The sequence below is a fragment of the Salvelinus sp. IW2-2015 genome, linkage group LG16, assembly GCF_002910315.2.
Source record: "Salvelinus sp. IW2-2015 linkage group LG16, ASM291031v2, whole genome shotgun sequence".
In the NCBI taxonomy this organism is placed as follows: Eukaryota; Metazoa; Chordata; class Actinopteri; order Salmoniformes; family Salmonidae; genus Salvelinus; species Salvelinus sp. IW2-2015.
The window spans coordinates 1720990-1744753 of record NC_036856.1 but is presented as its reverse complement, the minus strand read 5'-3'; the positions used below and the strand labels follow the sequence as shown (position 1 = coordinate 1744753).

Here is a 23764-nt window from a genome sequence, read left to right as displayed (position 1 = left end):
TTTGTCAGTGTGATACGAGCTGGCCCTTGCTGCCTCCCATAGTGACAGAGCTTTTGACAAGATGTGTGTGTGTGTCGACCCAGTAGACTCTGTAATTCAGGGTTAGCAGAGCTGAATGTACTTCCAGCAAGTGTGCGCTCAGTTGAGCCCTCTGCAATTCAGAATTCAGAGGTGGGTCGTATCAGAGGAGACACTGCCTGGTCACGATAAATCCGCTAGACGGATAGCTTGCGCGCTCTTATAATAATTAAGTAGATCTGCCTCCATGTTCTATATACGCGCTCTGTCCCTCAGGATTACAGGAAGAGACCATCTGCCAAATATGAGCTGTTACAAACAAGTTACAACCAATTGACACCAAATGTTAGAGATGGCCGTGCAGGCTTGCAAAGTTGGATGGTCATTATCCACAGCATCAGAGGTCGAACATAAAGGTGTGTTCAGCGAAGGCAGATTTAAGAGAAAAGCCACGGGAAGCAGGTAGCCGTAACGCGGGATGGACCTTCGATGCACTGAGAGGGGTGACCAGTGGGGCCGTCGATGAGTCACGGGTTACTTAGACAGGCCCGGAGCGCGGTAATGGCGATTCAGGGCAGCCTTCGTTAATGTTGCTACGCTTGGCTCCTCTTGTAGGTAGCTGGAATAAATTTCACACATTACTGCACACAGTGCCGAGCACGCCACCCTGGGTGATGCAATTCAAAAACAGCGTATAAGTGCCTGACCCCAACCAAGACCAGCACACCTCAGCAGTAGTTAGGACAACAGTCCTCCTACGAGCGGACCTCTCCAACCCCTTCACACCGCAGTCCACATCATTCCATGCAAAGAGTTGGCAGAGTGGAAAAAAAAGGCCGGATAGCTGTAGTGTATGAGCGTGGTGTCTCTTCATGCTTCCTCTCTGTAGTCGATCTCTCTATCTACTTAGATTCCGCTCCTTGCCGATCGTCTGACCTTACACCATTTTACGGCCTTTGCTCTACCCTCCTCCACACCTCTGCGATTCCCTCACATACTTCCTCAGACGGGCCAAGTGCCCGATTGTAGCTATATTGTGTGTCCAAAAACCACCCCTCCCTACCAGAGGAGACAATACTTGAAGGGCCCATACATCTTGACGTAACGGAGATCACTTAACTCCCTGCCTCCCTACAGCGCTCGCACAACGAACATACCTGCCCACCAGAGCATCGCTTGCTGTACCCTCACGGATGAAACACAGGGCTTCTCACCTGTTACGGCCGGCGACCCCACACACAACACACACACACAGTTTATAGCATGAAAAGAGAGTTAGTGGCCAAGAGATGCTCCTTCGTTTTTTTTTTTAATGTCGACAGTAGCAGTACTTATCAGTGTTTATTGATTTTTACAGACCCGATTGAAATTACAAGGCTCTCAGTCAATCGCTGAGCATTTGCTTATGGCTTGAATCTCTTGCTGCCTGTCCCTACCCCGGCTGTTGGTGCCACTACTGAGGTGCATCACAACTCAGGTTATCCCCCAGTTACATCTCTTGCCAGAGTGTGGACCAACTTGTTTTCTAGGTCATCAAGAAACACCCGAGCAGCATGCCATTAACAGTGCCTCTTTCTAGGAGCTCTCTTTCTCTCGCCTTCCTAACCTCCTGCTCCATCTACCCACCCTCGGTGGTTTCGGCATGACAGGAACGTGAGTTGAGAGCCACGGACATGTATCTAACTGCCCTGTCCACGATGCTCTCACTGTGAAAGAAGCACTTATTATCTGACGACATTTGGCTCCATCAGTTTCATAGATCCTGTTTTTTGGGAGAGGCGGTACAATTATTGATTTAATTTGTATTCTATTCTAGCTCCTCCCTATGGCATGGCGTTTAGCCAGATCCAAACAGGGCCTTATTCCTGAGATGCGTGTCTGGACGGACTCCTGTCTATTATTTACTGAGTTGACTGTGTCAGATAAATAAGCTAGGGGAGCATTCCATTAATTTGCCTTTGGAGGTTATGAGGAGTCTTTTCAGATAGATAAGGTTTATGTAGTACAATTAGATTGGTTTGGAAAGAGAAAGTGTGCTTTTCATATGTCATTTCAGTTGTAGATAAATAGTGCCAAATCTGAGAGACCAGCCCGCCGATTTGATTGGGTTACAATGACGAGCTGAGCATTGGGATACAGATGCTTCAAGCACCTTTGCCACAGAGTGCAAATGTCAGTTTAGTTCTTTTCCGATTTAGCCCTATACATCGATGTAACTCTTCCTTCCTAAGAATAGACCTCTGAATTCTCAGCTCCGAACTTGCTCTTTGTTAATTATCTAACTGCTGCGTTTAAAGAGTTATAGCCTAGACCTGGCTTCGTAAAGGTTATCCTATACCTGCTTTACTAAAGGTTAGTCAATGCTCTGGTCGGGATTTCTGACACTAAGCTTTTTATCGCCAGGTGGTGTAGGCGACCACCGTCCGCTTGCTTGTGAGTACTGCAGGATTTTGTTCCCCAACTATGGCTCACTACACCTGACCCCAACCGGCTCGAGCTAATTGATCAGTAAAAATCAGTGGGATTTTTCCTAAATCTCAAAATTAATTTGGCCTTCCTGTTAAATGCAAAACAAGCATGAAGTGGCTCGCTGGCTATCAATCCAGGACCCCCAGGGGGTGCCTTACCTTGCTGTTGCATCCCTTCTAGGGGTCCGATTTACTGCCAACTGCCACTTACTGGACTGTTGGCTCACGAGGTATAGGTTCACTTTGGCCACTCTGATCTTCCTCCTGGTGACCTGATGGCAGGGTACTGTATGTGAGTGCCTTCAGTAACCCATAAGAAGTCCCACCCAGAGGTACTACTGCAAAATGTGAAAAGTCCCCAATGCGTGCTAAAGCCCATGCTTCAGGAAGAAAGACGGCTTTAGGCATTAACGAGTCTCCTGTCTATGTATTTACACGTTCGTCGTCTACGTGATAAGGCACTCTTCTGGCAGTTGCGCAGAAGCAGCAACCTAAGGTAGCCTTTAGCGCTAAGACTGAGCACTGCATCAAATCATATCGCGCTTGTGACTCGAAGGCAATGATTCCCTTGCAAACTCTGCTTGAGCCGCCTTCCTATTAATAATTTCCGCTCTTGTAACATGCCCTAAAGCTCTCAGAGTACAGACCATCGCCTTCTCACCTACTTCGCCTTACCATCGCACGTCAATTATCTTCTATCTAGTGCGTTTTTACAGCCACACGCCTAAGCCACTACCTCGTGTAGAAAGGCTCCTTAGTGTCCTAATTTTTAGAACTGTGATTTAATTGCCTACTGTCTGTAAGCTGTTAGTGTCTTAATGACCATTCCACAGGTGCATATGTTCATTAATTGTTATGATTTCATGAGACAAAGCATGGGAAAACCGTGTTTAACAAGCTCTAAATCGTGTTTAATGCACTCTGTTAGTGAAACTTTTTTGCAGTACTGCTTAAACTAAGAGATAGAACAATTTCAGCGAGTTTCAAGCAAGAAATTGAAAAAAACAACTTTCCTTAAACAAGCTCTAAATCGTGTTTAATGCACTCTGTAGTGATTTTTTTTGCAGTACTGCTTAAACTAGAGATAGGAACCCAATGTTCAGCGAGTTCAAGCATGAAATTGAAAAAAAACACTTTTCCTTAAACAAGCTCTAATCTGTCTACATGAAGATCTGCTGAAGTTATTTTCGATTGGTTTACGAATTACCTTGAAGAAGGTCCTGAAAAAGGGACGTTTCTTTTTTTTGCTGTGTTTAGCTTCAACATGACTATGAAAAGCTTGAACTGTTTATGTCTCCTATACGTCTTGTTGCAGATTCAGAAATCACAGGATTTTTGTGTATGGACCCTGTTAGCTGGTTAAATGAGCATGGTGTGAACACATACAGACACACACACACAAACACTGTCGCTATTAAGACCTTCAGAATGAGAGCAGAGAGAGAGAGGACGGCACGGCTAATGGATGACTATTGATGTTTTCATCAGCCAATGTAAGGGATACTGGAGTGATTGTGGTTATTATTCACTATTTAACTCTCCATCTATCTTTCTTTCTCTCTCTGTCTCTGGCGTTCTCTTCATTTCTATCTTAGTCTCTCTCTTCTCTCTCTGGATTTCTGTGTCATCCATCTGTCTCTTTCTCTCGGTTTCTGTCTCTGGCTTTGTATCTCTTTCAGGTTTTCCATCTCTGCTCTCTCTCTCTTTCTGTCATCTCTCTCTAACACACACACACAGTGGAGGCTGGTGGGAGGAGCTATAGGAGGACAGGCTCATTGTAATGGCAGGAGTGGAATAAATGTAATGGTATCAAACTCCATTCCATTCATTCCAACCATTACAATGAGCCCGTCCTCCTATAGCTCCTCCTACCAGCCTCCACTGACACACACACACACACACACAAACACTTGGCCTGTCCTGTAGAGTCAGGTGGGACCCAAATGTACTACCTCATGGTTGTATTCATTAGGCACCTTATGAAGAAAAAAAAACCTGACTGAATTAAGGAGGAATTACCTCAACTTGCCCATTTTCGGTTGCATGCCCTAAAGAGCGCAACACAGATCTCTCTCACTGACATGCACGTCAGTGGGCTGACCAGGAAGGAGGCTGACCAGGAATGGAGATGTTCCCTAGCTGGCCTGACATGTTCTTCTCACCTGTGGTCAATCTAATGACTGGCTCCAACATCCACCCAGTCCCACRTAACCAAAGGATCAGTGTGCATAGTTGTTATGTAGAGAAACATCATGTGGTTTAGAAAGAACAGAACACTGCCCTATTATCCGAACTTCTGTGTGGAACACTAAACATTTTGTCATATTTTATATTGGCTTTTGTCAAAGAATGAATGGATTATGTGAATAGGTCTGTAACAAAGGATTAATAAGTAGGGGGCAATAGACGAGGGAATAAGGGCAACCACTACTAACTTTTGAGTTGAGCAGGCCAATTCCTTATTGTAGGGATGAATAAGGGACTATGAACGTTTGTGTGACCACTACGCTCAGAACAGGTGTGTCAACCAAAATGTAATAGAATTCCCAAAATTGTGTAGCTGGTCCATACTCAAAAAAGGAGATTCAAGGTTTATTTTTGTATTTTATTTTTACTATATATTTCATTCAGCGGTAGGTAGATCGACAAAGGCTTCGGCCGAAGCCTTCTTCGGTGTCATGACAATTTAGGAGTGAATAAGGGAACACTTGTTCGCCACGGTCTTGGTTGCACGTTGCAAAGTGTAGTGCCTTTTGAACAATGGATGAGCAATGGCTTGAATGTGTAGATGGCTAAATGTGTAGCCATAAAGGCACTCTATGAAATACATGGTATGAGATACATAATATAGGCATTTGTGAACCTCTTCTTCTCAGTTACCACAGTGAGACTAACTGCCTGAGCCACTCCCCCATCCCCCAGCTTAACTGTGTGTGTGTGTGTGTGTGTGTGTGTGTTTATTTGTGTGAGCTCACCCGTGTTTTGAGAGAGCCCAGCCCAGTCCTGTCAGCTGTGATCAGGCTGTGTGATAAATATGCATACAGTCTGCTAGGCTACAGGTCTGCCGGTCTTTCTAGTTAGCAGTAGCGGCAGATTAGCAGCCCAGAGCCCAAATGGAGGATTGCTTTCTTTGTGTGCTATTCACACGAGGCCTGATGCTGGGAAACTGCTTCCATTTTGGTTTTGCCTGAGTAGGGCTTTGGTTTGAGCGAGTCTGTGGTTTGTTCAGTGCTCAGCGGCTGGGCGTCAATACGGGTGTCACAGCCTGTCCTCTCGCGTGTGTGTGTCCTCACCACTCCATAATGGCCTTCCTGCCACAGGATCCCCCCCACGCACACACACACACAATTACTGTAATCAACCCCATCAAACACAGCCTGTCACATGGAGGGTGTGTGAGTGCAGCGAGAGGGAGTGTGTGTGCGTGTGTGGCTTTGTTGTAGTATATTTTGCCTGTGCTCTTATAATTGTTCTTCAAATGTCTTTAAGTATTTTTATGGGATTTTTATGCAAACTTTTTTATTGTTAATACCTTTTGTGAGGGAAAAATGCTTTCAGTTTAAACTTAAATGACTAAAAACGGATATAAAGTATGTAGAAAAGATAATGGACCTATTTCTTTTATTATTTAATCTTTGAGAACTAACAATCACCAAAATAAAAGCTAGACCGTCAGGGAGAATAAAAAAAATAAAAAAWAATGATTTTATTCATATTGATTTTGTTATGTTTAAGCAGAAGAATACTGCATTAGCCATGGCACAATTAATAGAATGGCAGGAAGTTAGCTCTTAAACTGCAACATCATGCTCCATAGAGAAATGTGTAGAATTGCAGGAAATTGGCCTAAAATGTTTTACATTTCTCTACACCGCCAAGATGAGGGCCTCTATAATTTCCTTGAAAATTCTGCTGCGCCAACGGGCAAGGCACGCCCACCACCTAAGCCCCTTTTTTTTATCCAGAAAAAAACCTGTTTTTCAAATGTCAAAATAGTAACAGTGTATTTGATATATTTTTCTCTCTCTGTGTGTGTGTGTGTGTCCGTGTCCGTGTCCGTGCGCGCATGACAGCAGGTCACAGAACAACTCGAGACCATTCAGCTGTGAAGAGMCAGAAGAAGCCAGAAGATCACACAAACACACCCAAAGGTGAGATGCAGGTGAGCATTAAGATGGAGGTAAACAGATCACATAGTGTGTGTGAGAGAGCTGCAGACGGGCTGAGCTAACCAGTCTGTACCTGCTGGCAGCTTGTAAATCTAACAAAAAAACAGGAAGGAATTTCCTCCTCAGRTAGACAACCTGTCTGCAATACATTACTTTCCCCTAATGCCATTATGTAGATACAACATATAACTACTTTGGTAGCCAGAATGTAACTACTGCAGATAAGGTCTATGAAAATGTTTTATTATAGTGTAGCCTAATAAAAATATATACTTACCAAATGCTCTGTTAAATTCCTTACTAGTGTAGTTACAATATAGTCACATGTAAATAATTACACCAAAAGATTACAAGTTCCCTACAGTGTATGAAGTGTGCCCACTGCCCAACAAGTCTCATATGTCAGTAACACCAAAGGGTCATGTTCATTGTGCACCAAATGGATGAAAACGGATGGATGAAAACAGCCTGAAACTGGGAGGGACTACCTGGACTTGTYCAATTAGAAACTCAAATTTTTGTTGTCTGTCCAATCGCTTCCCTAATGAACATGAACCAGTAGCCTGCTGCCCTGCGGGGAAACCGGTCTGTCCTGTATTGTAATTGTGTTGCCTGGCTGTCCCTAACCAGTTGTCACAAAATGTTCCCTGTGCCATCGTTGCACCCCCTCGTGTCTGAAAGGAGCTCTCGGAGTTGTAAAATAGTCTAAAGTTCACACACTGCTACGCTAGCAATGTGCAGACAGCTCCCATGGTTATTTTTACGTAATTTGATTGCGCCAAACGATTTGTCACTGGAGTTTGTTGTTTTTCGATAAGGGTCCCAATACATGTGGTTGTAATTTGGCTATCTCTTATGTCTTCTCTTTCTCATCCATCCAAAAATAGATAAAATCGTCTCCATTTCAGCGATGGAGACATTTGTAGAGAAGGTTATGTACAACCTTGTTCTGTATGCTTTGACTATAGGGGAAATCACTTCTAACACAAAACCTTTACATTGAGTCGCACATTCACAGTGGTCTCCAACCGACCGTCGTCTTACAACAATGAAGTGGTCAAATGTCAGAGCTGCTCATACCATTAAGACCAGCTTGTCTGAGTGAGAAAGACTACCCCCTCCTCCCCCCCCCAGCCCCATATACTGTAGACTTCCTCCTTCCCCGGCCCGTCGGCGGTGATGCCCAGCCCGTCACTCCGATTTGGGCTTGGACGTCAGCTCAGGGTCCATCTCTGTTTCTCGCTGACTCCTGGCCTAACCAGTCTGAGTCATGCTCGTCCTCTGGACATAGAAGACCTTGGAGTACACTGCCACTACCTCTGCTTATCTGCTTCTGTCATTTCGCACAATGTCAATCCAATGGCTTAATAAGGGGCCAGGGGTCAGGGAGTTTGATGTGGCCCTCGAGCGAGGACTCGCTGTACTTTTGGTCATGTTTCTGCAGCAAGCCAATAAAGGCCTGGTTAGGAATTAGTATATATATTTTTTGCAGTACTGAATAGACAAGAGAATTTAGCTAATGAAGAAGGGTCAACATATAGATATAGTCTCCTGTTCACTTTCAGTCCACCCGTGAGAAGAAAAAAAAGGCCTTGAAAGACAGTCACATTCTGTTCATTATTACATTTCGATTAAATTAAATGACTGAACACATTTTATTATTGCTCACATTAATTATTGAAAAAGCGCCACACACATTCCGTGAGAGTGCATTTTTTGGCGTGGTCACAAATGCAGATGACTGTCTTGCCTTTGAAAAGCCCCCACATCATAGTGAAACTTCAGATGCTATCAATTAGCATGACTCAGCAGGTTGTGTTGACGCTAAGGCCTCTCAGTTGAAGTAGCTAGCAACACATGCCGATAGACTACAACAGAAACCACCCCCTAGCACTCTCACGGTGCGCTGTTTACCAAGACTCAAATGAGTCAGGACTTTCAAGATGACTAAAAGATGACTAAAGCCTCAACCGCTACCGAGAGTGAAAACAAATGTGTTTTCCTGCTCCGTGTACAGTTGAACAAAAAATGAAGTACATGACCTTGCGTTAAATTTGTCTAAGACAAATAAGCAGCTGAACTGAAGGTTAAACTCAGAGCAAAACGATAATGTGTGAAGTGCTTTGAATAATTGTATTAGGATAAAAAATATTATATTAGAACATTGTATTATATTATAATACCCCCCACCCCCACTTTCCTTTTACCCTCAAAACAGCCTCAATTCGTTGGGGCATGGACTCTACAATGTGTCGAAAGCATTCCACAGGGATGCTGACCCATTCTGACTCCAATGCTTCCCACAGTTGTATCAAGTTGGCTGGATATCCCAGCAGCGTTGTAGTTCTTGACACAAACTGGTGCACCTGGCACCTACTTACCATACCCCGTTCAAAGGCACTTAAATCTTTTGTCTTGCCTATTCACCTTTCGAAATTGCACACACAAAATCCTTATCTCAATTGTTTCAAGGCTTAAAACAATCCTTCTTTAACCTGTCTCCTCCCCTTCATCTACACTGATTTGAAGTGGATTTAACAAGTGACATCAATAAGGGATCAGCTTTCGCCTGTATTCACCTGGTCAGTCTGTGTCATGGAAAGGTGGAAGGTGTTCATAATGTTTTGTACACTATACATTATAGGGAAAGGGGGTGCCACTCAGTATACAATTGGCAATCGGGACATTGAACGGTCTGTGAAACAAATGGGGCTTTATTGGAAATTGACGTGTTAATAAATTCAGGTTTATTAACCSAACCGAAGTGCACATTTTGAATTCGTAATGCCTCCCTTTCTTTCTCTCCCTTCTTGCTTTCTCAGCTATGCCAGAGGACGAGACCAAGAGTAAGCAGAGAAGATGTCTGCATTAATTTCCAAGCGTTTCAGTCACTCTACATACATGTCACGTGGGTGAGCAATATGAGGTGGTTTCAGTCATTTAAGTGTAATAAAACACTCAAAGATAAATAGCCATCCTCTTATAACAACAGGTAAATGGAGGCGTCTGAAAAGTGACTTAAGACATGAGGGACAATGGCCATGTCTTTGTGGTGTCCTTCTAGCTCTGAGAGAGGGAGAATAAGAGATGGACGGAGAGGGAGAATACAAGAGGGACGGAGAGGGAGAATACAAGAGGGACGGAGAGGGAGAATACAAGAGGGACGGGACGAGGGAAATAACGAAGATGGACGGAGAGGGAGAATACAAGAGGGACGGAGGGGGAATAACAAGAGGGACGGAGAGGGAGAAATACAAGAGGGACGGAGAGGGAGAATAAGAGAGGGACGGAGAGGAGAAATACAAGAGGACGCGAGAGAGGGAGAATAAGAGAGGGACGGAGTGGGAAGAATACAAGAGGGACGGAGAGGGAGAATAAGAGAGGGACGGAGAGGGAGAATACAAGAGGGACGGAGAGGGAGAATACAAGAGGGAACGGAGGGAGAAATAAGAGAGGGATGGAGAGGGAGAATACAAGAGGGACGGAGAGGGAGAATAAGAGAGGGACGGAGAGGGAGAATACAAGAGGAACGGAGAGGGAGAATACAGGGGACGGAGAGGGAGAATACAAGAGGGACGGAGAGGGAGAATACAAGAGGGACGGAGAGGGAGAATACAAGAGGGACGGAGAGGGAGAATACAAGAGGGACGGAGAGGGAGAATACAAGAGGGACGGAGAGGGAGAATACAAGAGGGACGGAGAGGGAGAATACAAGAGGGACGGAGAGGGAGAAAACGAGGGACGGAGAGGGAGAATAAGAGAGGGACGGAGAGGGAGAATAAAAGAGGGACGGATAGGGAGAATAAAAAAGGGAAGAGAGAAAGAGAGAATAAAACAAGGAAGAGAGGGGAGAATAAAAGAGGGATGGAGAGAGAATAAAAGTGGGAGAGATAATAAAGGAGGGATGGAGAGAAGAATAAAATTAGGGATGAGAGAGAAAGAGGGAGAATAAAAGAGGGATGGAGAGGGAGCAATAGAGTGGCCCAGCTGCTCATTGCCATGGCCGGACTACCGCGTTTGGGCCCCGGGGTACCGACCTCCAGGCGGGTCTGTTTTTGAGAAACTGCATTTCAACACATTTTGTGTTGAAGAAAAGGCAGTTTTGTAATACTATTCTACACATTTCTCTACACAAGAGAAAATGTTAGTTTTTCTGTTTTATAGCTCATCTCATGCTATTGTTCATATTTTGCCATGAGGCTGAGAGAAAGCTTTGCAGTTTTACACAATTCTACACATTTTGTCATATGCTATCTGGGGGGCCCCTGGCCTCCATTCGGTAATCCAGCCCTGCCTATTGCCCTGCCTATTCCTCATCTTTCCTCATCTCGAAGCAGCAAACTCTCAGCCCGACTCACCATCAGGCCCTGTTTTCCCCGGTGAACATTCAACGCTGTCGGTGAGTTTGAGCTAAATTGACAAAAACCATCGACCGTTGAGTGTACCCTGTGGCCAGCCCTTGTCGCTTGACGTACAATGCACACAGCTACTGACTCTCAATGTGACCAGAGGAAGATGGAAGATGAACACTATGGTCCTATCTGCCTCTCCACCCCTCTGCATCCACCCCCCTCCTAAACACAGACACACACACACACGCAAACCAAACCTCCAGCCTCTAACCACAGCAAAGGTCACAATCAACATTCATTGCTGTCGGTGGGTTTAACTAAGTGGAAAAGCTCGCTGAACAATGAATGCTACTGTGTCCCAGATTTCCACGCCAACCAAACGTCAGAGGGGATATCGTCCGGATTTGCTGATTATTGTGTTTTTATGTATTATATTATGTATTTCCCTCACAGGCTTGTATGGAGAATGTAAGTAGACATAGCATCATATAAAATCTTGATCATGCTTGTTGGAGCTTTCTAATGTGGCTATGGGAGAAGGGGGAATAAAATTGATATATCCAACCATCCATATGATTCTGTGGGTAAATGTTTTTTGACTGAGGGTCATAAGGATTTTGAAAGGCAGATATTATAGGTCTCTCTTGCTAAATATATATATTTTTAATCTCAATGAGACAAAYAATAGCTAAATATACCATAGACAGTTATTACCAAGGTTTAAAGATGTGAATTTTCCTCAATAGTTTACATAATTTTAACGGAAAATTGGAAGACACGTTTTAGCCCCTCACTCCTTCACGATATGGGTAACTGTCATATTTAGCTCACATGCGCCTACTGTAAAATGATTAGATTATAGCACTAAGTTTGTCTAGTTTGACAGATCATGTCCTGAAGGCAATAGCCCCTCTAATTGTCTTGGAGAAACAGTAAGTGCATCCCAACCCACCCTTAGTGATTACGGTATTTAATAGGCATTATATAATAAATGTATACACTAAAATATACAGTGAAAGCAAAGGAGGAAGGCAGGTCGTAAGAATTCCAAATGGTTAATAGTGTGCCTGGAATTTGATTACTTGAAGTTAATTTTATACATTTGTGATTTGTTACAAAGTGTTCTCATACTTTACACATTTCTCTGGTCATTGCAGTATTTTCCGTGAAAAAAACACTTGAATAATATAATCACAGAGGAATTTGTGACCCGTTATGCTGTTATTTATCTAAAGATAGATAACAAAAATAAGAACACATGACAAAAGTTTGAATGTTTCCACTTGCAGTAGTACCAGTGGAGGCTGCTGAACGAAGGGCGACTCATGATAATGGCTGGAATGGAGAGAATGGAATGGCATCAAACGCATAGAAACCATGTGTTTGATTTATTTGATACCATTCCAGTCATTTCGCTCCAGCCATTACCACGAGCCCGTCCTCCCCAATTAAGGTGAAACCAACCTCCTGTGAATAGTACAATAGATCACCCTCAATTGACTACGGTGGAAGGGTTTGTGCCAGTGTGCTGTCTGTTTCTGCCATAGAGGGCAGAGGGCTGCTATGGGCCAGATTCAATCCTCCTCTTTACCCGACATCTGCATAGCTGATGTTTTAACTGTCGGAGGTGGAACTGTGTTAAAGCTGTCAAATCCACAAGGCTCCTGGCATTTAACCTAACGTAGCAAGTGTTGAAAGACGCTTGAGCTGAGTTCCCACTTCCATTTTCCGGGGAAACTGAAGTTCTGTTGAAAATGCTGTACCCTGAAAACCAGATGTTAGCGTTTTCCGGGGACTCCGCATAGGCTACCCGCCATTACACCTAAAGCGGACATTGCCATTGGGTGCACAGAGTCACATAAAGATAGCCCAATGGCCGGCAGATGGCAATATTGAGTTGTTTCACTTACTGTCCAAAGGGAATCTATGCAGCTAGCTTAACACTTGTATCCTCCGTGGACCGGTTTGTACATTAAACATTCACCAGTCAGGCTGCAAAGGTGTCAATTTCTTCCTTAACTCGATTTAATGTTGGGAAGGTGGGAAGAAAACTGGGGGAAAATGCATACTTTCTTTTATGAAACACCTTTTCCACCACCACCAGTGGCTAATGCTAGTCCCGGATGTTGTGCATCACATTCAGCTAATCAGACCAGGGTTGAAAAAACATACTGCTGCAACCTGACTGGTGTTTCATAAAAATAGTATGCATATTTCCTGCGCTTTTTTTCTGCCTCCTCGCCATTAAATCGCAAAGAACAGCACCTATTTTGGATTAAAAAAAAGAAAAAGCATACACTGAATTTCACTTTGAGTATGGTGAAGTTATTAATTATGCTTTGGGTGGTGTATCAATACACCCAATCACTACAAAGATACATGTGTCCTGAACTCAGTTGCCGGCGAGGAAGGGAAGTGCTCAGGGATTTCACCGTGAGGCTATTGGTGACTTTAAAACAGTTACAGAATTGAATGGCTGTTATTGGCGCAAACAGGATGGATCAACAACATTGTAGTTACTCCACAAGACTAACTAAATGACAGAGTAAAATGTACAGAATATGCATCATGTTTGCAATAAGGCACTAAAGTTATACTAAAAAAAAAATGTAGCAAAGAAATTAACTTTTGCTCCAAAGCATTATGTTTGGTCAAAATTCAACACATCACTGAGTACCATTCTTCATATTTTCAAGCATTGTGGTGGCTGCATCATTGTGGAAACGCTCGTCATCGGCAAGGACTATGGATATTTTGGGGTRGATAAAAATAAACTGAATAGAGCTAAGCATAGGCAAAATCCTAGAGGAAACCTGGTTCAGTCTGCTTTCCAACACACTGGGAGACAAATTCACCTTTCAGCAGGACAATAACCTAAAACTCAAGGCCAAATATACACGGCTTACCAAGACAACATTGAATGTTCCCGAGTGGCCTAGTTGAAATCTTGACTTAAATCTGCTTAAAAATCTATGACAAGACTTGAAAGTGGCTGTCTGGCAATGAACAACAACCTACTTGACAGAGCTTGAAAAGTAAAAAAATAAATAATATTGGGCAAATATTGTCCAATTTAGGTGTGCAAAGCTCTTAGACTTACCCAAACAGCTGTAACTGCTGCCAAAGGTGATTCTAACATGTATTGAATCAGGGGTTTGAATACTTATCTAATCAAGATTAGTGTTATTTTTCATTCATCTTTAAAAGAAAATATACMATTTCTTCCACATATTTACCCATATCTGGATGGCTTTGTGACATTTGTTTGGGGAAGTTAGACAAATGCCTGATAATAATAATAACAATTATGACTCGGGATGGAACAAAGGAAAAAAAATGTTACCGTTTAMACTGCCATTTTTTCCATTAAAACGATGAGAACAATTCTTAAAATTCCACGTGCACAATGCAGAATATGGTCTTATTGGGTATGCCCGCYAGGGGGCAATGAAGTTCTATCTACTGCAGTCATAGGCTGAATCTCAAACATTTAAACATTTAACCTTTACTGCAGTGGGCCTAAACCAGGGTCACACAGAGTGATTATTAGTAGTCTTAAACAAATCTACTTTGAAACAAATGTATACACCTCACACAGATGATTATGGCCTTAAAAAAAGGATGACACCTGTACCATGCCAGATATAGAGTTGAAATATATAMYATTTTGAGTTTGCATCCCAGTATTACACTTTATACACATCACAGAAGACTGAAATATAACAAAACTGTTTGACATAGAAACACCGGATTTTGGTCTGTTTAAATTTCTTTTTTAAATAAATTCTGAAAAATACTAACATTCCACCCATGAGGCAATAGGGGGCGCTTTTGGTCATTGACTGCAGGAAAGGGCTACACATTCACACCCCTAATTACAACTATGATCATAAGAATTATTATTAGTTGTCAGAATCATTATTTTCATCCAAATCTAGCACACCCAGAACTAAAATATCAAATCAAATGTTACTGGTTACATACACATATTAACCAGATGTTATTGCGGGTGTAGCGAAATGCTTGTGTTCCTTGCTCCAACAGTGCAGTAGTATCTAACAATTCACAACAATACACACAAATCTCAAAGTAAAAGAATGGAATTAAGAAATATATAAATATTAGGATGAGCAATGACTAAAATACAGTATGTAAACATTAATAAAGTGACTAGTGTACATAGGGCAGCAGCCTCTAAGGGCTAGGGTTGAGTAACTGGGTGGCAGCCAGATGGTGATGGCTATTTAACAGACTGATGGCCTTGAGATCTGGATGATAGCGGGGTGAACAGGCCGTGGCTCGGGTGGTTGATGCCCTTGATGATCTTTTTGGCCTTCCAGTGACAAATATTGCATATTGCGCCAGATGCTCAATTACGTTCTGGGGGAGACGTGTTTGAAAAGATACTAACTAGACCAGCAAAGTCTCCACAGCTCTAAACAGAAACTCTCAGCCAGTTTTGGGTAAGTCTATGGGCCAAATGTCCCCTCCCCTTCCGAAATGTTAAAGATACCTGCGAAATCTTGATTTGTCCAAATGATGTGGCGAAAAATCTGCGTATCGGAACAAAGTTCTTCGTTAGTCGTTGCATCCCAGTCTGTCGTCAGACACTACTACCATGTATGTTACGTGCGTCGGCCTAACAGAGATTATCATCATCCATATCATCGCCCAGTCGTGGAGGACAAACCCAGTGTGAGCAGACTGTTGTTCCAACCCAGCACTAACACACCTCATTAAACTCACACACAGTCTTCAATTTAGACACATTTTTGCATAAACAAGTATATTAAAGCTGGACTGGAACAAAAGCCTGTCCAATCCCTCCCATAATGTGACAGATTGTCAGCAGCATACCACTGCTGGCTTGCTTCTGAAGCTAAGCAGGGTTGGTCTTGGTTAGTCCCTGGATGGGAGACCAGATGCTGCTGGAAGTGGTGTTGGAGGGCCAGTAGGAGGCACTCTTTCCTCTGGTCTAAAAAAATATCCCAATGCCCCAGGGCAGTGATTGGGCACCCTACACAGTGACACTGCCCTGTGTAGGGTGCTGTCTTTCGGATGGTATGTTTAATTGTGGTGTCCTGACTCTCAGAGGTCATTAAAGATCCCATGRCACTTATTGTAAGAGTAGGGGTGTTAACCCTGGTGTCCTGGCTAAATTCCCAATATGGCCATCATGTTCACCTATTAATCCCCAGTTTATAATTGGCTCATTCATCCCACTCCTCTCCCCAGGTTGTTGCTGTAAATGAGAAYGTGTTCTCAGTCAACTTACCTGGTAGAATAACGGATAAATAAAATTAGCTGACAGTGCCACCTCTCCATAGACCATAGGCGGAAATCCCAGGGGGGACGGGGGGGACACGACCCCCCCATCCTGGGAAAAATATGATTTGTCCCCCCCAATATATCACTGTAAACATAACTATGTAATTTCAATAATATTAATAATACGCAATGAAAGCACTTGTGCTGATTATAGACACTTAATAGCGCGTTTTTAAGTTTCACAAGATTGTGACCCCCCCGCCCTTTGCCTCACAATGGTTTGATCCACTGCCAGTTCTTTAGCTGGCAAGGTAATAGAGGGTTCGTATCTACTGTCCGAAAGGCACTCARTGTACGTAACTGACGTGAGGTAATCCAGTCAATCGYGCCTTAGCAATGTATATATTTTTTTAATGTTGCAGGGTTCACACACTAGCTGAATTTGCAGAGCTAGCGCGCAAACTAAAGCAAACATTAACTATCAAGCTAGCTAGTACCTATTCCATTYATGTGGCGTCGTCAAAGATGGAATATTTGCTATCGTCAGTWTATTCCAARATTAGCATGCAGCTGTAGTGCTTCAAAGTCCCTGTGATAAGGTTAGCGATAAACTGAAGTCCAAACTGAACAGAACTACACTCTCTTATACCATTGTCTTAAATATATTTAATGGTCTCGTTGCAAAAGCTAAATTGTCGCTAGTGATTATTATTWTTTTTTTCCACCTTTAACCAGGTAGCAAAGATTATAGCAAACACCACAGAAACGGAATTGGTGCTCGCTAGCTTTGCAAATTCAGCTATTGTTGGAAGCCTGCCAATATGAAACAAACTATGTTAAAATTTCAAAACGTTGCAGCATGTGTTGTGTAAATGTGTGTGTGCAGCTAGACCGATCAGACAGCCAGCCAGGTAGAAAAATGTCAGAAAAAAGTAAAAAGACGGACATCAGAGTATTTTTCAGTACACCAAAACGCAAAGTAAGAACTCTAGTAGCCTAATATCTCAAAGACCAGTTGATAAAATGTTCATAAGAAAGAAGTGAAATGCTAATGGAAATGTTTCACAATGATGTCATTAGGCAGAGCAGGCAACAGATGGCACACAGACAGCAGAGCTGGGGACAGATATGCAGGGACAGACTGGCAGAGACAGGGAGTCTCAGGTAAGTTTGTTGAGTCTTTGTTTGGCAACATTATGAAAGGTTCTCAATTTTTTTGATTTGTAAAATAGGGACATAATTGGAAAATGCCATGGATACCCCCACTCTCAACTTAAACTGGTGACTGAACCAAGATTTGTTTAAGGCAATGGTATTGCTGTTGTGATTAATTGTGTAGTTTTGGGTACCGGTAGTTAGGAGTACAGCAAACACCTTATTTCTTTTCTAGGAGACAGACTGTGAGTCAGTGAGGGTGGTGAAAGGGAAAGAGCCAAGGAGAGAGACTTCAGAGGACAGTGTCACAGCCACGGCAGGACCAGGTGTCACCCTTGTTGCCAGCAGCACCAGTATAGGGGACAGTGGCACAGCATCGTCCAGTTACCTCAGTGATGACACAAAACCATATCAGCCACACCCACAATTTATAGAACCGCAAACTCTTGCAAACAGAGTGTTGACGTTTCAAGAGAGAGGAACACTGCACTGATAAGGAACACTGCTATAACTATTATTAGTAGTAGTATTATAATGATTTAAACAAGTTGGGACAACCCTTCAGTTAACTACTGTACCTAACAATTATCCAGTAGTAGTGATTATGGTCCCTCAATATACATTTAACATATTACAACATAGTCTATGTGTTACAGCACTACTTTTGGTGTCCCCCTCAGGAATTGCTCCTGAGAAAATTTCATGTAATTGTCCCCTCCAAGGTTGATATCAGATTTTCGCCCCTGCCATAGACATATTCTATAATGAGTCTCTCCCTTCTTGTTTGCATGGTCGTGTTTACTAGTCACGAAACAAAACAATCCCAAACTAATTGAAACGGGGATGTGCTATCTTGACCTTGTCCAATAAGAAAACATATTTGTCATTTTCTGTTGCATGTTTTGAGATGCAGTACCCAACTCTCACCTCTGGGGTTCACTACTGTCCTGCCCTGATATCAGGAGGCCTGAGCTGCCTTTCCCCCTCGGCCAGGATCTGCACGGCCCTGTAGAGCAGGTGCACCTCCAGCCCCCCTTCCTCTTCACCTGCCACGTGGTCATCACCCCGTACTTTCCTTTCACTTCTGGTTGGTCAGCGGCTTCAACCCTGCAATGAGACTCTTTGTTTTGTTAAAACTGTCCTTATTTCGTTTTAGTTCCTTTCTTTATAGGGGGGTCTTGATTTTGAGCCATGTGTTGGATTATGTTTCCCACTGATATTGGAAATGAAATGCGAGAATTTAATTAAAAAAACAGTTGATGATTAAAATACATCTAAATTAGATTTTTTTAAATGATAAATGAGAGATTAAACACTTAAATTGCAATGTACTTGGGATATTATCTGCATGCTTTTGGTGATTATCACAAGACATCTATCTTAAAACATGGAAGTACAACCAGGCTGCATCTCAGTAGTCTAAACTGGTTTCCTCTCCTTGTCTCCCTTTCTCCATCTGCACTGACAGTTAAGAACTACACATGTTAAATAATACTCCCGAAAGACATCCTTCCTATTAATTTGTTTGTGGGCTGTATTTTCATATCAGTAAAAATGAAGGCTAGGAGATAAGGAGAGAAAGCCACTTTAGACTATTGAAATGGACCCCAAATGTAATAAAATGGCCACTCACCTATGGCGTCCACCATGCAGGCCTCGCACGTGTATGTCTCCGCCTCGACGGGGACGGCGTTCTGGAAGCGGTGCAAAGAGATGACGCCCTCCTCGGCCATCCACACCTGGAAGATGTACTGCACCTTGGAGCACAGTCTCTGTCGCAAAATGGTGGGAAAGACATGGACATACACTTGCTATTGTAATATATATTTATTTGCACATTCATAGTCATTGTCCTTTGTAATACAATACAATAATACAACTTCATTTGTAAACTTAAGGCAATGCGTGTAAGGGCTGCAGTGGTTTATCATATAAACACACAGACAGAAGAAATTATGTAAACATAAATAGCAACAGAGTGTTGTCGCAGTGTGATTAGGTTATTTGTCTGTCAAATGAGTAAAGACAGTAAAAAAAACTATTCATCCAACCTCAAACGTCTTATCCCCTCTGCAGTGGCGATTTTAGCATGTAAATCTTGGTGGGGCAAAAAATATACAGTTGAAGTCGGAGGTTTACATACACCTTAGCCAAATACATTAGTTAGTTTAGTTTTTCACAACTTAGTTTTTCACAATTCCTGACATTTAATCCTAGTAAAAATGCCCTGTTTTAGGTCAGTTAGGATTACCACTTTATTTTAAGGATGTGAAATATCAGAATAATAGTAGAGAGAATTATTTATTTCAGCTTTTATTTATTTCATCACATTCCCAGTGGGTCAGAAGTTTACATACACTCAATTAGTATTTGGTAGCATTGCCTTTAAATTGTTTATCTTGGGTCAAAGGTTTTGGGTAGCCATCCACAAGCTTCCCACAATAAGTTGGGTCAATTTTGGCCCATTCCTCCTGACAGAGCTGGTGTAACTGAGTCAGGCTTGTAGGCCTCCTTGCTCACACACAGTTTTTCAGTTCTGCCCACAAATGTTCTATAGGATTGAGGTCAGGGCTTTGTGATGGCCACTCCAATACCTTGACTTTGTTGTCCTTAAGCCATTTTGCCACAACTTTGGATGTATGCTTGAGGTCATTGTCMATTTGGAAGACCCATTTGTGACCAAGCTTTATCTTCCTGACTGATGTCTTGAGGTGTTGCTTCAATATATCCACATAATTGTCCTTCCTCATGATGCCATCTATTTTGTGAAGTGCACCAGTCCATCCTGCAGCAAAGCACCCCCACAATATGATGCTGCCATCCCCGTGCTTCACGTTTGGGATGGTGCTTGCAAACCTCCCCCTTTTTCCTCCAAACATAACAATGGTCATTATGGCGAAACAGTTTCTTTCATTAGACCAGAGGACATTTCTCAAAAAGTACGATCTTTGTCCCCATGTGCAGTTGCAAACCGTAATCTGGCTTTTTTATGGCGGTTTTGGAGCAGTGGCTTCTTCCTTGCTAAGCGGCCTTTTAGGTTATGTCGATATAGGACTCGGTTTACTGTGGATTTGGATACCTTTGTAGCTGTTTCCTCCAGCATCTTCATAAGGTCCTTTGGTGTTGTTCTGGGATTGATTTGCACTTTTCGCACCAAAGTACGTTCACCTCTAGGAGACAGAACGCGTCTCCTTCCTGAGCGGTATGACAGCTGCATGGTCCCATGGTGTTTATACTTGCGTACTATTGTTTATACAGATGGACGTGGTACCTTCAGGCGTTTGGAAATTGTTCCCAAGGATGAACCAGACTTGTGGAGGTCTCCAATTTTTTTTCTGAGGTCTTGGCTGATTTCTTTAGATTTTCCCATAATGTCAAGCAAAGAGGCACTGAGTTTGAAGGTAGACTCTTACCTCCCTCACTAGCTTTAAGCACCAACTGTCAGAGCAGCTCACAGATCACTGCACATGTATATAGCTCATCTGTAAATAGCCCATTCAATCTACCTCATCCCCATACTGTATTTATTTATCTTGCTCCTTTGCACCCCAGTATCTCAACTTGCACATTCATCCTCTGCACATCCTACCATTCCAGTGTTTAATTGCTATATTGTAATTACTTTGCCTCCATGGCCTATTTATTGCCTTACCTCTCTTATCCTACCTCATATGCACATGCTGTATATAGATGTTCCTACTGTATTAATGATTGTATTTTTGTTTATTCCATGTGTAACTCTGTGTTGTTGTATGTGTTGAAGTGCTTTGCTTTCTCTTGGCCAGGTCGCAGTTGCAAATGAGAACTTGTTCTCAACTAGCCTACCTGGTTAAATAAAGGTGAAATAAAAAATATAAAAAATTCAGTAGCTTCTAAAGCCATGACATAATTTCCTGGAATTATACAAGCTGTTTAAAGGCACAGTCAACTTAGTGTATGTAAACTTCTGACCCACTGGAATTGTGATACATATAAGTTATATAATCTGTCTGTAAACAATTGTTGGAAAAATGACTTATGTCATGCACAAAGTAGATGTCCTAACCGACTTGCCAAAACTATAGTTTGTTTACAAGAAATTTGTGGAGTGGTTGAAAAACTAGTTTTAATGATTCCAAAAATGTAAACTTACAACTTCAACTGTATGCTGATGATTCAACCATGTACGCATCAGCAACCACAGCTAATGAAGTCACTGAAACCCTTAACAAAGAGTCGCAGTCTGTTTTGGAATGGGTGGCCAGTAATAAACTGGTCCTGAACATCTCTAAAACTAAGAGCATTGTATATGGTAGACCTCAGCTGAATTTGGCAATGAATGGTGTGGCTGTTGTACAAGTTGAGGAGACTAAATTACTTGGCGTTTCCTTAGATTGTAAACTGTCACGATCAAAACATATAGATTCAATGGTTGTAAAGATGGGGAGAGGTCTGGCCGTAATAAAGAGATGCTCTGCTTTTTTGACACCACACTCCAAAAAGTTCTGCAGGGTCTAGTTTTGTCTAATCTTGATTATTGTCCAGTCATGTGGTCCAGTGCTGCAAGGAAATACCTAGTTAAGCTGCAGCTGGCCCAGAACAGAGCGGCACATACTGCTCTTCATTGTAATCATAGGGCTGATATAAATACTATGCATGCCAGTCTCTCTTGGCTAAAAGTTGAGGAGAGACTGACTGCATCACTTCTTCTTTTTATAAGAAACATTGATGYGTTAAAAATACCAAATTGTTGCATAGTCAACTTACACACAGCTCTGACACACACACACTTACCTCACCAGACATGCCACCAGGGGTCTTTTCACAGTCCCCAAATCCAGAACAAATTCAAGAAAGTAGACAGTATTATATAGAGCCCTTATTGCATGGAACTTCCTTCCATTTCATATTGCCGAAATAAACAGCAAACCTGGTTTCAAAAAACAGACAAAGCAACACCTCACGGCAAAACGCCTCTCCCCTATTTGACCTAGATAGTTTGTGTGTATGCATTGATATGTAGGCTACGTATGCCTTAAAATGTTTTATGTAGTTCTGTCCTTGAGCTGTTCAATCAATCAATCAATTTTATTTTATATAGCCCTTCGTACATCAGCTAATATCTCGAAGTGCTGTACAGACACCCAGCCTAAAACCCCAAACAGCTAGTAATGCAGGTGTAGAAGCACGGTGGCTAGGAAAAACTCCCTAGAAAGGCCAAAACCTAGGAAGAAACCTAGAGAGGAACCAGGCTATGAGGGAGTGGCAGTCCTCTTCTGGCTGTGCCGGGTGGAGATTATAACAGAACTATGCCAAGATGTTCAAAAATGTTCATAAGTGACAAGCATGGTCAAATAATAATCATAATAATTTTCAGTTGGCTTTTCATAGCCGATCATCAAGAGTTGAAAAACAACAGGTCTGGGACAGGTGGCGGTTCCATAACCGCAGGCAGAACAGCTGAAACTGGAATAGCAGCAAGGCCAGGCGGACTGGGGACAGCAAGGAGTCACCACGGGCGCAGTCCTGACGTATGGTCCTAGGGCCCAGGTCCTCCGAGAGAAAGAAAGAGAGAAGGAGAAAATTAGAGAGAGCCAAGATTTTCAAAATGTTCATAAATGACAAGCATGGTCAAATAATAATCAGGAATAAATCTCAGTTGCTTTCATAGCCGATCATTAAGAGTTAAAACAGCAGGTCTGGACAGGTAGGGGTTCCGTAACCGCGGCAGAAACAGTTGAAACTGGAATAGCAGCAAGGCCAGGCGGACTGGGGACAGCAAGGTGTCATCATGCCCGGTAGTCCTGACGTATGGTCCTAGGGCTCAGGTTCTCAGAGAGAAAGAGAGAACGAGAGATTAGAGAGAGCATACTTAAATTCACACAGGACACTGGATAAGACAGGAGAAGTACTCCAGGTAACCAACTGACCCTAGCCCCCCGACACATAAACTACTGCAGCATAAATACTGGAGGCTGAGACAGGAGCGGTCAGGAGACACTGTGGCCCCATCCGAAGAAACCCCCGGACAGGGCCAAACAGGAAGGATATAACCCCACCCACTTTCCAAAGCACAGCCCCCGCACCACTAGAGGGAAATCCTCAACCACCAACTTACAATCCAGACAAGGCCGAGTATAGCCCACAAAGGTCTCCACCACAGCACAAACCAAGGGGGGCGCCAACCCAGACAGGAAGATCACGTCAGTAACTCAACCCACTCAAGTGACGCACCCCTCCTAGGGACGGCATGAAAGAGCACCAGCAAGCCAGTGACTCAGCCCCTGTAACAGGGTTAGAGGCAGAGAATCCCAGTGGAGAGAGGGAACCGGCCTGGCAGAGACAGCAAGGGCGG

General features: G+C 42.9%; 1 long non-coding RNA gene across 2 annotated transcripts in view; it reads left to right on the top strand.

Annotated features, from left to right (window-relative positions):
* The window catches only part of LOC111975892 (uncharacterized), a 48091-nt gene extending 38255 nt beyond the window's left edge, over positions 1–9836 (top strand). The window contains exons 3-4 of one of the 2 annotated variants that reach the window (XR_002878873.2): positions 6560–6637; positions 9478–9836. This is a non-coding gene — a long non-coding RNA (uncharacterized lncRNA). Of the gene's footprint in view, positions 1–6559; positions 6649–9477 lie in introns of both variants that reach the window. The other variant, XR_002878874.2, reaches the window with a different exon arrangement.
* The last annotated feature ends 13928 nt before the right edge of the window (positions 9837–23764 follow it).